This window comes from Pan paniscus, chromosome 4, assembly GCF_029289425.2.
Source record: "Pan paniscus chromosome 4, NHGRI_mPanPan1-v2.0_pri, whole genome shotgun sequence".
Taxonomy (NCBI): Eukaryota; Metazoa; Chordata; class Mammalia; order Primates; family Hominidae; genus Pan; species Pan paniscus.
Window position 1 is genome coordinate 129,792,640 of NC_073253.2, and position 12,847 is coordinate 129,805,486.

The window sequence follows — 12,847 nt, forward strand, 5'->3', positions numbered from 1 at the left end:
AAGCCAGGCATATTGGCAGGAGGTACCCGGGTAAACAAGCAACCTTGGGGCAATGTTAATCTGCTTTTTCTCTTCTTCGGTGTCTGGCTGAGTCTAAATTGAATTATTAATCTACTCCTATGTGCCTGTGTCATTTTCCAGACAACCAGTTTATTCATGACTCGCCCACTATCAATTTCAACATGCAATTTGCAATGAAATTTGACTGATCAGCAATACCATAATTAGTTGCAAATGTCTGTGCTTGTATTTGTTTGGTGTAGGGGCTTTTTCATTAAAGTGACGGAGGCCCATAAACGCCATGACTTGCTCTGGGACACAGGACTTGCAGCAGTTATGTCATGGGCCAGGATAGGAGCGCTGGCAAAGAGATTGTGGGAGCTTGAAGTTGCAGCACCAGGGGTTGTGTTGTCATCTTTACAGTCCTGTGTTCACCAAGAGTCATCCGGGTTGGGCAAATGGTGACATGTGTAATCCATGAGGAGGAAGAGAACTGGAGTTACCCTGTGCGGCCTCTCCCTTAAATCTCCCCAGATCCTGCTGGCACACCTGCAGTAACAGGGGGCTTCCTACTTGGTGAGGCAGCTCCCCTTGTGAGAAAGTTCTTCCTTGCCTGGGTTCCCACTTGCCTGTTGTAGGTCCGTCCCACCTAGTCCAGGGTTCTGGTCTTAACTCAGAAATCATTACATTGCCTGAGCTTGGGCCAGTCTCTAAGCCTCAGCTTATTCATCTGAAAAAAGTTGTCCTACCTCAAGGATTTCTAACTGCAAGTAACAGAAAATGGCTCTTAACTTAGGCAGATTGACTAGCTGACTTAAGGAGAAAAATAATAAAGATATTGAGCAGCTCAGAGAATCTCTGGACAGAGCAGAAAAAGCAGACCCAGGGACTACATAGCAATGAGCAAGGCCCCAGATCACACTGAAGAACTGGTTTAGTCAGGGCCTTGCTGCCATCATGGTCATCACCGACACCATGCTCTAGACTCTGCAGGCTAGGCTGCAGGGACCATGTCCGTGCCCTCAGGTGCCACCACCTCTACCACCCTGAGGACGCCAGCCTGCTACACCCATAGTAACCATTAAGGAGAGTTCTCTGTGTTCTCTGCTTCCTGGGGTCATTAGCTCTTGGGTTAGTCTGGAGCTTGTGTGGTTGATTGTGAGAGCCTAGGTCTTGTGCCCTTACCCAGCCACTGGGAGGCTGGCAAAAGAGTGCACATGGTACTTGCAGCCTCTAAAGAGGGAAATGGGCTCTGTCTCAGAGTGAAGGTAATTTCCCAACACAGGAAGAGGGCTCAGATCCTGGGTAGCCAAAAGAAAGAACAAAGAATCAAATAAGATATAGATGTTAAAGAGGTTTTAGAATATATTAAGCTTGGGGGCTGGACGCCATGGCTCACACCTGGAATCCCAGCACTTTGGGAGGCTAAGGCAGGAGGATCACTTGAGGCCAGGAATTGGAGGTTGCAGTGAGCTATGATCATGCCACTGCGCTCCAGCCTGGGCAACAGAGCAAGACTTTGTCTCAAAAAAAACAAGAAGAAAGAGAAAGAGAGAGAATATCAAGCTCTACACACCTGCCAAAGATTATTCTTATTCATTCATAAGTATTTCTGCAGATATTAAAAGGGCAAAGTTATGGTCCTTACCCTCAAAGAAAACACAGTACATTCAGGGAGTAAGAAGGCATGGGTCAGATGACCCCCGTTCCAGGCAGAGGGTGATGACTCTTGTGGATTCTGAATGTCCAGATTACATGGTGATTAACTATGAAACACTAGGTCTCAGAGGGGTGGGCAGTATCTGGAGGCTTCTGGGACAGCCCAACATTTTCTTGGAGTTGGGTGGTATGTCATACGCTCTCTGTATCCTGTGCATCAGTACACCGATGTCCTATATAGACCCAGACCAGAAGAATCCTGCCCATACATGACTGTTTCCTATTGATAGCTGTTGTCATTTCTCTGCTTAGTACCCACTCCCCCTCTTCTGGTAATAGCACCCCAATTTTACCTGGGGAACTACTCTTGTCATTTTCAGCTCATGTACTTCAGGTGGAATTAATTCCGTGGCGTAAGAGTCACAGGTGAATCAAGCCTGGCTAATCAGAGCTGTATAGTGCATTATGCACTATGCAGAGCTGCACAGTGGTTGGTTTAGGGATGGGCATGGGACCCAAGCCAAGCCATGAGGTCCAATCAGAGCAAATATCAGATATTCAAGTGGACAGAAAAAGATGCTCTTCTTTCTCTTGGACTTGGAGATGTGAGAGCATCAGCAGCTGCTGGCAGCTGTCTTGCCACCAGAGTCTGAGAACAAGGCCAACTCTAAAGAAAGCAGAAGTGAAAAATGGCCTGGTCCAATGATATTTTTGAGCCCCTGGATCAAACTGTGCCTGAAGCCCCAGAATATTTCCATTATGTAAACAAAACCAACCAACAAATAAATAGGTCTCTTGCTTAAACCAATTTGGATGAGTTTTATATCACTTGCAGCTAAAAATGTTCTAATTAGCTCTCACCCACACACCCTGTCAAAGCACCAGCCTAGAGCCAACTCCTTGGGAATGTCCATAATGAAATCACCAGAGGGTCTTCTCTCTGGTCCAGTAGTTCTTCAGAGCCCCAGGGTAAGGCAAGTCCCCCGCTATCTTCCCACTATACAAAAGAGAAGACGGAGGGTCAACTGACTAATGGCCAGGGCTATTCAGCAGCAATCTAGAGACCAGGTGTCTGGATGAAGGAACTCTGGTACCATTCCCCAACCTCACCAAAGCTCAGGAATAAGCCCATGGAAGCCAGTCTGGGGAGGTTCAGCCTGGAAACAACCTGATCATATGGCTGGGGCAATGGTTGATGGGGATATCTAGCCAAGTACACTTGTTGGCTACGTGGAGCTGAAGAAACTAACCTGGGTCTATTATGAAATATTTCCTGGGTAAGCACAGGCCCAGAAAAAAAGAAATAAATAACTATTTCCTGGCATCATGGTAATACTCAAGCTGAGAGCCCCCACCCATTCTTGGCCCAGGACTCCTCAAAGACAGTCTCCAGGGAGACCAGTCCCTCACAACAATGATCCAGAACCCAAGGGGGCCATGGGTACTGGTTGAACTTCATTGCTCGCACCGGTGAATAGCAAACTAACCATGATTTTTTTTTTTTTCTTGAGACAGAGTCTCGCTCTGTCGCCCAGACTGGAGTGCCGTGGTACGATCTCGGCTCACTGCAAGCTCCGTCTCCCGGGTTCACACCATTCTCCTGCCTCAGCCTCCCGAGTAGCTGGGACTACAGGCACCTGCCACCACGCCTGGCTAATTTTTTGTATTTTTAGTAGAGATGGGGTTTCACCGTGTTAGCCAGGATGGTCTTGATCTCCTGACCTTGTGATCCACCCGCCTCGGCCTCCCAAAGTCCTGGGATTACAGGCGTGAGCCACCGCGCCCGGCCCCATGATTCTTGCCCTTAATGTCCAGCCCTTCAAACTGATGGAAATAATTACCCAAACCTTAAGGGAGCCACTCTCTTTCCCAAGGAAAATACAGAGGCGAGTTTCTACTAGAGATGCAATCAGCTCCATCCCTTCTAGGGGCTGAAGACCTAGGCCAGGGAGACTGACATGAGGTCCCATGAATTAGAAGCATCTCAGAAAGGGACCAGATGGGGATTTTCCCTGCCTCTCTCTGAAAACAGCCTGCCAATCCCCCAGCAGTTCTGAGCTAAGTCAGTTACATAGGTGGAAGGAATTTGGCACAAGTAGAGAGGTCTGTTCAGGCGCAGGGCGGGCTGGGTTATGTTGTTGTTGTTTTCTCTGTGCCTATGCTTACCCAAGCACTGGTTATATTTACAGTACCATGTGATAACGTTAGCATCATATTGGAGCCTCACTGTTCTCATCCATTATTAGAAAAATAGGCTTCCCGACCAGGCGAGGTGGCTCATGCCTGGAATCCCAGCACTTTGGGAGGCCTAGGCGGGCAGATCGCTTGAATCCAGGAGTTCAAGACCAGCCTGGGAAATATGGCAAAACCCCGTCTCTACAAAAAAATTAGCCAGGTGTGGTGGCACACACCTGTAATCCCAGCTACTCGGGAGGCTGAGACAGCAGAATTGCTTGAACCCAGGAGGCGGAGGTTGCAGTGAGCCAAGATCATGCCGTTGCACTCCAGCCTGGGTGACAAAGTGAGACTTCATCTCAAAAAAAAAAGAAAAAGAAAAAGAAAAAAAAGAAAAATAGGCTTTCTGGCCAGGTGAGGTGGTTCATGCCTGTAATCCCAGTACCTTAGGAGGCTAAGGCTGGCTTGAGTCCCGGAGTTCAAGAGCAACTTGACCAGTCCTAACTATTTGGGAGGCTGAGGCAAGAAGATCAGTTGAGCCCAGAAGACAGAGGCTGCAGTGAGCCGAGATTTCGCCACTGCACCCCAGCCTGGGCTATAGAGTGAGACCCTGTCTCAACAAACAAAAACAAACAAAAAAAGAAAAAAACTGTCTTCCTAGGATAGTCCCAGCTTCAAATATCCTGCTTAGCTGTCAGACTCCATGTTCTGATTTGGGTTGTGAAATTGCGGGCCCCACTGAGGACAGTGTTGCCTTTCGGGCAAAGGACCTGGTATTGCATGTGCTCTGCAGGCCCCACACACTCTCAATAAGCCAGAGCTCAGCAGAGTTGATGTGCAGATTAAGAATAGGGCTCAGAAAGGATGGGCGTGGTGGCTCACGCCTGTAATCCGATCACCTGAAGTCAGGAGTTCCATACCAGCCTCGCCAACATGGTGAAACCCCATCTCTACTGAAAATACAAAAATTAGCCGGGTGTGGTGGCGCACGCCTGTAATCCCAGCTACTTGGGAGGCTGGGGCAGGAGAATCACTTTGAACCTGGGAGGTGGAGGTTGCAGTGAGCCAAGATTGTGCCACTGCACTCCAGCCTGGGCAACAGAGTGAGACTCCGTCTCAAAAAAAAAAAAAAAAAAAAGAATAGGGTTCAGAAGAGGCTCCATGGGCAGCATTTCTGGACCTCTTTTAGAGTCGACATGGCAAGTATTTGCAGCCTGAGAAATAGGTTGAGATGTTGCCTTTCACCACCAATATAAGTAGTTCTAAAAACATCACCTGAAGTTTCAGCCTGTGCTGTTAAAAAAAATTAACCCCCGGTAAAATAACCTGAAAACTGTTCAGCAGTAGCCTCCAAAGTTAAACATAGGCATATCGTATGGCCTAACAACTCCATTCTTAAATACATATTCTCAGCAGAAAGGCATACATATGTGTCCCAAAGACATGCACAATTTGTAATAGTCAAAGCTGGAAACAACCCAAATTTCTATCAACAGTGGAATGAATAAATTGTGATATAGTCACAAAATATAGCTCTGAGACTGAGAAGAGTATTTTATGCTCAACAACATAGATAAATCTCATTGAGCAAGAGAAGCCAGACATAAAAATAGTATATACTATCTGATTCCATTGACATAAACTTCACAAATAGGCAAAATTAATCTATGCTGTGAGAGGCCATGATACTGGTTATCTCGGGGGCGGCAGTGACTTGGAGAGGCAGAGGGGGTTTTGATGTTCTGTTTCTGGTTACACAGGTGATGGTTACTCAGGTGTGATCACAGGAGCTGTGATTAGCTAATGATTGATCCACTTTTCTGTAGGTACAGTCCTTGCATTGCTCAATGATGGGGATACATTCCGAGAAATGTATTGTTAGGTGATTTTATCATTGTGGCAACATCATAGAGTATACTCACACAACCCTCAATGGTACAGCCTACTATGCACCTAGGCTGTAAGGTATGGTCTGTTGCTCCTAGACTACAAACTTGTAGCATGTTACTATACTGAATACTGTAGGCAATTGTAACACAATGGTAAGTATTTGTGTATCTAAACACAGAAAATGTACTGTAAAAATACAGTGTAGGCAGGGCATGGTGGCTCACACCTGTAATCCCAGCACTTTGGGAGGGTGAGGCCAAGGTGGGTGGATAACCTAAGGTCAGGAGTTCAAGACCAGCCTGGCCAATATGGTGAAACTCTGTCTCTACAAAAATACAAAAATTAGCTGGGCATGACGGCGGGTGCCTGTAATCCCAGTTACTTGGGAGGCTGAGGCAGGAGAATTGCTTGAACCCGGGAGGCGGAGGTTGCAGTGAGCCAAGATCATGCCATTGCACTCCAGCCTGGGTGACAGAGTGAGATTCTGTCTCCAAAAAAAAAGTGTAAAAGATTTAGGGCACTCACCACGAATGCAGCTTGCAGGACTGCAGGTTGCTCTGGGTGAGTGAACAGTGAGTGAGTGTGAAGGCCTAGGACATTGCTGTACACTACCATAGACTTTATAAACACTGTACACTTAGGCTACACTAAATTTATTTAAAATTTTTTTCTTAGGCTAAGTGTGGTGGCTTACGATGTAATCCTAGCACTTTAGGAGGCTGAGGCAGGAGGACTGCTTGACCCTGGGAGTTTGAGATCAGTGTGGGCAACATAGCAAAACTCTGTCTCTACAAAAAATACCAAAATTAGTCAGGCCTGGTGGTGCGTGCCTGTAGTCCCAGCTACTCAGGAGGCTGAGGTGGGAGGACTGCTGGGAGGTGGGAGGATTGAGTCTGGGAGGTTGAGGCTGCAGCGAGCTGTGATCACACCACTGCACCCCAGCCTGGGCAACAAAGTGAGACCCTGTATCAAAAACAAACAAACAAAATCCACATACTGAATAAAAAATAAAAATAAAATAAATTTTTCTTTCAGGCTGGGCACAGTGACTCACATCTGTAAATCCCAGCACTTTGGGAGATCCAGATGGGAGGATCATTTGAGGCCAGGAGTTCAAGACCAGCCTGGGAAACATAGCGAGACCCTGTCACTACAAAAAATAAAAAATAATAGCTCAGTATGCTCAGCTACTTGGGAGGCTGAGGTGGGAGTGTGAGGTGGGATGATTGCTTGAGCCCAGGAGTTTGAGGCTGCAGTGAGCAATGACTGTGCCAGCCTAGACAGCAGAGCGAGACCCTGTCTCAAAAAACATATTTTTCTTTCTTCAATAATAAATTAATTTTAGCTTACTGTAACCTTTTAAATTCTGTTTCAACTTTTTTTTTCTTCTTCAACTTAATTGTAAGTTCGGGCGTAGCAGGGCATGCAGGTTTGCTACATAGGTAAATGTGTGCCATGGTGGTTTGCTGTACAGATCTTCCCATCACCTAGGTATTAAGCCCAGCATCCACTAGCTATTCTTCCTAATGCTCTCCCTCCCTCCACCGCCCCCCGACAGGCCCCAGTGTGTGTTGTTCCCCGCTCCATATGTCCATGTGTTCTCATCATTCAGCTCCCACTTTTAAGTGAGAACATGCAGTGTTTGGTTTTCTGTTCCTGCGTTAGTTTGCTGAGGATAATGGCTTCCAATTCCATCCATGCCCCTGCAAAGGACATGATCTTGTTCCTTTTTATGGCTGCATAGTATTCCATGGTGTATATGTACCACATTTTCTTTATCCAGTCTATCACTGATGGGCATTTAGAAAAATATGGAATGCTTCATGAATTTGCGTGTCAACCTTGCACAGCGTCCATGCTAATTTTCTCTGTATTGCTCCAATTTTAGTATATGTGCTGCTGAAGTAAGCACTTTAATTTTTTGACTTTTGTAAAAACACTTATCTTAAAACACACATTGTACAGCCGTGCAAAAATATTTTCCTTTCCCTTTTCTTTTTTTTTTTTTTTGAGGCGGAGTCTCACCCTGTCACCCAGGCTGGAGTGCAACAGTGCGATCTTGGCCCACTGCAACCTCCGCCTCCTGGGTTCAAGCAATTCTCCTGCCTCAGCCTCCTGAGTAGCTGGGATTACAGGCATGTGTGACCACGCCTGGCTAATTTTTGTATTTTTAGTAGAGACAAGGTTTCACCATGTTGGTCCAGCTGGTCTCGAGCTCCTGACCTCGTGATCCGCCCGCCTCGGCCTCCCAAAGTGCTGGGATTACAGGCGTGAGCCTCCGCGCCTGGACAATTAACTTTTTTAGTAAGTAGGAGTATACTCTAAAATAATGATAAAAAGTATGGTATAGCAAATACATAAACCAGTCACGTAGTCGCTTATTATCAAGTATTATGTACTGTACATGATTGTATGTGCTATACTTTTACACGACTGCAGTGTAGTAGGTTTGTTTAGACCAGCATGACTACAACTATGTGAGTAATGTGTTGCACTATGACATTACCACAGCTATGATGTCACTAGACAATATAAATTTTTCAATTCCATTATAATCTGGTCTGTTGTTGACTGCAACATCATTGTGCAGCACATGACTGTATATTATACTTCAACACAAAAGTTTACTTAAGAAAATAAATAGCGGCCAGGCTTGGTGGCTTACGTCTGTAATCACAGCACTTTGAGAGGCCAAGTGGGCGGATCACCTGAGGTCAGGAGTTTGAGACCAGCCTGGCCAACATGGTGTAACTCCGTCTCTACTAAAAATAGAAAAAAATTAGTCGGGCATCATGGCGGTTGCCTGTAATCCCAGCTACTCAGGAGCCTGAGGCGGGAGAATTGCTTGAACCTGGGAAGCGGAGGCTGCAGTGAGCCGAGATCGCACCATTGCACTCCAGCCTGGGTGACAGAGCGAGACTCGGTCTAATAAATAAATAAATAAATAAGTAAATAGCCAACCCTGCTGACGCTACTGCATGAGAGAATTCCAGGGAGAGCTTGGAAACTGAGCATCTCTTTCGGTGGTATCTTCTGCTGATCCTTAGTTACTAGGTTTTCCAAAGTCCTAAAACCTGATGTCAGCAACCAGAGCTGTGGGGACAGAGGAAAAGAGAGAGGTGGCTTAGTAGGATGAGTGTCCCCAGGAGGGGCTGAGAGTGTCACTGGGCACACAGAAGCTCTGCAAAGGGATGGCTCTAGCCCTGCCTGAGCAGACCAAAGAGACCACTGTCTATGTTGAGCTGAGGTTGGCTCCCCACAAGCCTTCCGAGAACCTTGATCTGCTCAGATAAACCCCTTCCTTAGCCCTCTAGAATAAAAAGGAGAGAGCATCTTATTGTAGGCTGTAGGCAGGGGTGGGTGGAGGAGCTGAATTGGGCCCACTTTAGGCTGGGCATTGGATCCCAGTTTCACCAGTGTCTTTCTACATTGTTTGAGCTCTCCCAGATTGTCAGCTTCCTGCTGGCCAAGCTCAGCAACCCTCAGGGCATGGCTTGACACTTGAGAAGTTTCCAGTGATGTTCACCTGAGTGGGGGTGGGAAGGCAGGAGTTAATGGCCCCACCTGCACCATGTCTCAGGGAGGAGAGCTCCTCACCCAAATGTCTGGATGAAAGGCAAAGAGGTATTCACTGGACCATTCAATGCCAGAGGGCCCTAAGAGTGCCTTGTACACAGTAGGTACTTCCACACCCTTGTTGAAAGTCTAGATGGAATGAAGTGTCCGGTCCTGGGTCTGCCTTAAAGCCAGATAAGAACCTACTCTGTAGGGTGGAGAGGCCTCAAGGTTAGGCCCAGAGAAGGCAGGACCTGCCCTAGGCCACACAGAAGTCCCTGGTGGTGGCTGAGTTCTTGGAGAGGACAGTGGCAGCTTGAAAAACTAGTCCATGAAGTCAGAGAGAAGCACACACCTTCCTATTGCCCTGCCTTCTCCCCACGTACAGATGGCAAACTGAGTCTTAGAAGGCATAGGTGCCTAGTCCCTGCCTCACAGCTAATCTGCTAAATCTTGGATTAGTGCTGTGCTATCACGCCCACTCCTCTAATCTCCCTCTCCTTCCCCAGTCCTGAGTTTCTTCACAAAAGCATCACTGCCTACTCACACCCACCCACCCTTTGCGTGCCTCTAGAATAGGGGTCAGCAAACTGTTTCTGTAAAGGGTCAGATGGTAGATCTTTTTGGCTTTGAAGTCCATAGGCCCATAGATTCTCTGCTGCAGCTCCTCAACTCTGCCTTATAATGTGAAAGCTGCCAGAGGAAACATGTAAATGAACAGGCGTGGCTGTATTCCTTTATTTATGGACGCTGAAATTTGAATTTCACATAATTTTTACATATCTGGCTGAGCGCGGTGGCTCACACCTGTAATCTCAACATTTTGGGAGGCCGAGGCAGGCGGATCACTTGAGGTCAGGAGTTTGAGACCAGCCTGGCCAACATGGTGAAATCCTGTCTCTACTAAAAATACAAAAATTAGCCAGGCATTTTGGTCCGTGCCTGTAATCCCAGCTACTCGGGAGGCTGAGGCAGGAGAATCGCTTGAACCCGGGAGGCGGAGGCTGCAGTGAGCCGAGATTGTGCCACTGCATTCCAACCTGGGCAATAGAGTGAGACTCCATCTCAAAAAAAAAAAGTAAGAACTATTCTTAGCTCATGGGCTATACAAAAATGGGTAGTGGGCCAGAGTTGGCCTTCAGGCCACAGTTGGCCAATTCTCTGTTGTAGAATGTGCCATCCTGGGGCTCAGATTCCCCATAATCACTGAGGCTGTAAGTCCTGTCCTACCATACGGGTGGTATGAATGGCGAACTGTTTGGTTTGCTCAGGAATGGGGGTTTCCTAGGCTTTAGATTTTTTGGTGCTAAAACCAGTACAGTCCCAGGCAAACCAGGACAGAACAGTTGGTCACCCTAGGTAGTAATCATTAACCCAGAGAGGGCCAGGCTTCAGGAGCCAGCTGGCCAGGGTTCAGGTGTGGCCCCCAGGGCCCCCTCCAGGCATTGCCTTGTCCTTGTGGTTTGTGGTAGGGCCTTGTCCCATTGGGGCTGGCCCTCTGCAAGGAGATGCCCCCTCCTCCATGCAAGAAAACCTCTGTGGTCTGGGAGCTCTCAAAAGGCAGGAAGTTGAATCATCAACTCCGGTAACGTCTCTGTCAGCCTGTGGGTCTGCCCAGGGAGCTCAGGGCTCCAGGCCCAGGGGGCTGGCTCTGCGCTTTGTTTGCTGCTTTCTCTGAACAGGAAAGCTTCAAAATGAGGCTTCTAGAGAAATGAGAGCTGTTGAGTCAGATGGGGAGGAGCGCTGGATGTTAGGTTGACCAAGACTCTCACCCTGCTCTGGCCTGGACTTGCTTTGTGGCCTTCAATGACTCTCTCGCGCTCTCTGTATTTTGGCTTTGGCTTCTACCACAGAAATGCTGATTCTTGAAATCCTCTTAAATTAGGAGTATGAATGATGACCAAAGTGGGAGCACCCCGGCTTCCGAAGACTCATTTTATCTTTTCTACCAGGGATGCAGGCTGCTCAGACACACTTCCCTGCCTCCTGCCTGCCTGGGAGAAGGACCTGACCAGCCACCCCAGTTCTGGCCACAGGGGCTTTAGAAAGGTGACAAGTCTGGATTTAGGGAGATGGAGGAGAGGGGCAGAAAAGGAGGTCCAGGTTAAAGACAGTTATCCACAGATAACAATGATAACCATACCACCTGTTGTTTATTAAGCACTGACGATGTGCCAGCCTTTGAATGATCTCATTTGATCCTCACAATGACTCTTTCAGTTAAGGATTATCATCATTTTCATTTTATGGGGAAGGCAAATGAAGCCCAGAGAGGATAAGTACCTTGCCCAAGGTCACACAGCTACCATGAGGTGCAGTTGGCATTAACTCTAACTGTGTTAGACTGTGGCTTTGAGGGTTGAGGGCTCAGGAAGCCCACAGGTAGCAAGGGAGGGATGAGACTGGCAGAGAAGTCTAGAGTAGGGTTGGGGGAGAAAGTGTTCTTTCTTCCTGGTGCTGCATAGGGACATCCAGAGAATACTAAGAAGTCTGGGGTTTGCTAGGCTTGGAGACCATGTTCCCAGACCAGGGATCATGAGGACACAGTCCCTAAGACCAGCAAACCCCAGACTACCTACAGTCTGAACCCTGAACCCCTCGAGACCATTTGGAAAATCTGTCGAGGGCTTGAGGAGGAAACTGGATACATAGCAGGATTTTGCTACAGAGCAGAAATGAGCATTTACTTTCCGAGCAAAGACAGCCCTTCTCCAAGGATGCCCCTGGGTGTCTCTGTATGTACCTCCCCAACCCAGCGTGGGTGCCATGCTCAAGGTTCAGACAGAGGACCACAAGCCCCATGCTGCACCATGCATAATGTCCCTCTTCCCCTTTGAGAGGGGGACGATGGGAGCTTGGCAGAGTTTGACCATCCTTAGCAGAGGACCACGCCTATGAAGGGCCAATAGGGCCACTGATGGGCTGTGCTCCTGGGGTGGGGGCAACCCTCAACTTGCTGTCCTCAGTAACACAGCCGATAGATGTCTCTGAGAAAAGAGACCAACCCAGCTGTGCCAGGCAACTGACTGGACCCCTGACTTGGATTCAGGTCAGGTCTAAAGATGCCTTCTCCCCTATTAGCATCAGGTTCAAAGCCAGGCTTAGCCAAACCCTAAACATTCCTTACACTTTCTGGGGAACCACGAAATTCTTCATGAAGCCCTTAATTTAAAAAGCATCTTGTAGGCTGGGCATGGTGGCTCACGCCTGAAATCCCAGTAGCACTTTGGGAAGCCGAGGCGGGCGGATCACGAGGTCAGGAGTGAGACAAGCCTGGCCAACAGAGTGAAACCCCTTTTCTACTAAAAATACAAAAAACTAGCCGGGTGTGGTGGCATGTGCTTGTAATCCCAGCTACTTTGGGGGCTGAGGCAGGAGAATCGCTTGAACTTGGGAGGCAGAGCTTGCAGTGAGCCGAGATCGTGCCACTGCATTCCAGCCTGGGTGACAGTGCGAGACATAGTCTTAAAAAAAGAAAAAAAGAAAAAGAAAAGAAAAGAAAAGCATCTTGTGCTGGGCATGGTGGCTCACGCCTGTAATCCCAGCACTTTGGGAGGCTGAGGCAGGT

At 47.8% G+C, this 12,847-nt stretch overlaps 1 non-coding gene across 1 annotated transcript; it reads right to left on the reverse strand.

Moving 5' to 3' along the window:
* Nucleotides 1–7,529: 7,529 nt before the first annotated feature.
* LOC112439879 (U6 spliceosomal RNA) lies at nucleotides 7,530–7,636 on the reverse strand. The gene has a single exon (XR_003028111.1). It is a non-coding gene; the product is annotated as a U6 spliceosomal RNA (small nuclear RNA).
* Nucleotides 7,637–12,847: the final 5,211 nt, after the last annotated feature.